Source organism: Petaurus breviceps, unplaced genomic scaffold (assembly GCF_028583685.1).
Source record: "Petaurus breviceps papuanus isolate PSGF00001 unplaced genomic scaffold, PetGlider_PUasm1.0 103, whole genome shotgun sequence".
Taxonomy (NCBI): domain Eukaryota; kingdom Metazoa; phylum Chordata; class Mammalia; order Diprotodontia; family Petauridae; genus Petaurus; species Petaurus breviceps.
In genome coordinates, this window is record NW_027185588.1 from 1,001,781 (window position 1) to 1,004,655 (window position 2,875).

At 45.0% G+C, this 2,875-nt stretch overlaps 1 long non-coding RNA gene across 1 annotated transcript in view; it reads right to left on the minus strand.

The window, feature by feature from the left end:
* The window catches only part of LOC138162105 (uncharacterized), a 7,209-nt gene extending 4,732 nt beyond the window's left edge, over positions 1–2,477 (minus strand). Inside the window, exon 1 of the long non-coding RNA XR_011168557.1 lies at positions 2,326–2,477. This is a non-coding gene — a long non-coding RNA (uncharacterized lncRNA). The remainder of the gene's footprint in view (positions 1–2,325) is intronic.
* Between the last annotated feature and the right edge of the window lie 398 nt (positions 2,478–2,875).

Sequence of the window (2,875 nt, forward strand, 5' to 3'; positions counted from 1 at the left end):
AAAAAAAGAAAGAGTATTTACTAAGCAGGTAGATAATAGTAAGAATAGCTGTTAGGAAAACAATCTCCCTACCAGGGACACACTCTCCCTATGAATACATAATGTCCTTTAGAAGAGTAGATCCACACTTATAGTAAACTTGTTTTGTGGCAAGTCTGATCATGTCAATCCCCTGTTCAATAAACTCCAGTGGCTCCCTATTGCCTTTAGGAGAAAATACAAAATATTCTGCTTGGCATTCAAAGCCCTTCATACCCTAACCCTCTCCTACATTTCCAGTCTTCTCACACCTTACTCCCCAACACATACTTTAATCCAGTGACACTGGCCTCCTGGCTGTTCTATGAACAAGACACATCATCTCTTGACCCCAGGCATTATCTCTGGTTGTTCCCCCTACCTGGAATTCTCTCCCTCCTTGTCTCTGCTTTCTGACTTCCTTCAAGTACCAACTGAAATTCTACCTTCTACAAGAAGCCTTTCCTTAATCCCCTTAGTACTAGGGCCTTCCTCTAAAATCATCTCCTATTTATCCTGTATATAAATATATACATACATGTATGTGCATAAAATTCATGCATAATTGCTTTCATGTTCTCTCCCCTATTGGACTTGTGAGCATTTTGAGGCCTGGAACCAAGTTTTTAAATCTTTTTGTGTATCCTCAATGGTAAACACAGTGCCTGGCACATAGCGGATACTTAATATTTATTTCCTTTCTTCCTTCCAAAGGGAATAACTGATTCATTTCAAGCATTAAAAGATATTTGCTGCACGGAATCATCTGTTTTCATCCAATGGTTCAAGCCACTATGAAACTTTCAAATTTATTTTAAAATTATTCATACCTAGTTTATTTTTAATTGATTGATTTAATCAATAGATCTCATCTCTGATTATTAGCAGTAGGGATGAACCCTTATCTTTACACATTTTTTTTCATGAAATTTTACAAATTTCGATAGATGTCTCTGATGCTGATATCATTTGAACACAGACCTCCTAGCCTGGGTCACATATTTCAGCCAGTCTCATGAACAGTGGCTGTCTGGTCCCAGGATATGTCACCCTTCTATATTCTCAATGATGGGGCAGTCAGGTTTACCCTCATAGGCCCATTCAAGCTCCACCATACAGGTCTCTCGTCTGTGTCACACAGAGATTGAATCCTCCCTACCCTGAAATAGACCCTACTACTGCCCACTACTCCTGCTTTTCTCCTTGGAGCAGACCTTTGCTTTTGACCTCTCCCAGCCCTTCTGCCATGTCTGGTGTTCTGGGGATTATAGGGACACTACTTCCAAGGATGAGCCCTCCAGAAGCTCCCCCAGCTTGCAGGGTCCTGAAGCTATTGTCTAACATTCCCAGACTTAAAATGATTCTTTGTCCCTTCTCTCTGGACTGCCCGCCATGAACTGGCACCCTGTTTGACGTGAAAATCCCCTACTATCCACAGCTGACTAACTATGACTCAAAGGATCCAAACACAAAACAGAACTCAGGACTACCCCAGAAGCTGGGGAAAGGGAAGGGGAACAGAGTAACTCCCCTTCATATACTGACCCTGTGAAAGTAGAACTTGCCCCTCTGAGCTTTTGGGTGGGGTGAGGAAGGGAGAGGGAGAGAGTAGCAGAGGCATGACCAGAACTAGTGGCAGGGCCAGAGCTAGGGGTGGGGGCAGAGAGAGGACTGGGAACTGAGTTCAGTCCTCTGAGCTCCTCCGAGGAGAGACAATTGGCATAGCAGCTGTTAACAAGACCACAGGGGCTTTGATATACAAACTGGCAGCTGCTCAGGGGCACGGAGAGCAGCTAAGCAGAGAAGAGGAGTGTGGTAGCCCTCGGGGACAGCACATGCCCCATGGCCCATCCCATCCTGGGGTCCTTAGTAGGCGGTCTGTAATTACAGCTGTCTGTCCATGGCTGCCTAGGAAGGATTTCAGAAGAACTCAGGGCTTGCCCTTAGTACCCAGACTTTATACTTCACCTTCCTCTCTCCTAGCTCCACTTCTTACCTCTCCCTGCCTTAAGTCTTCCCCAGTCCAGTCTATTCTCCACTAAGCTGTACGTCTCCCCTAGAGTTTTCTTTTCCAGGTTCAGGGTCTGAAATTCCAACAATCTTCCATATGACATGGACCTGCTTGCCTTCCCTTGGATTATCTCTAGGTTATCAAAGCCCTTCCTAAAGCATGGTGTTCAGGATTGAACCTTCTAGTTGTGTTCTTGACCTGGGCAGTGCAGGGAGCCATCATGGCTTCCCATTGTCCATCCCACCCCTGGTCCTGTATACTGTGCCTCTCTTAACTCATCCCCAGTTCAGACTTACCTTAGCTGTTACATGGAAGTCACAGGTCAGATAGGGACTGGAATGACAGGACTGATGGGATGTCATCATCCTTCAGCCAAAGTAATCAAGATCCTTAACTTTTCCCTTCCCACCCCTACCCAATTAGTATTGGATCACTATGGTGGTGTTCACCCAATGACAATAAGGAAGGGGAATGAACCACTGCCTGTCTCAGCTTTCTTCTGCCCTGCATCCACAAGTAACTCATTGGAGCAGCTAGGTAGCACAGTGAATAGAGCACTGGCCCTGGAGTCAAGAGGATCTGAGTTCAAATGTTACCTCAGACACTTAACACTTAGTAGCTGTATGACCTTGGGCAAGTCACTTAACCTCAATGACCTTGCCTCCAAAAAAACAAAAACAAACAAACACAAGTAACTTATCTCCTGAGGTCTGGGCTATTGTCAAGTGGCAAACCTGCCCCTTCTAGCATATCTCAGGATTGAGGCTAGGGTGGGGTGCGATTGAAGGATGAGAAATTCAGATAAGATCCTTTTGTCTGTCATAAATGAATGATTGGATGGACGGA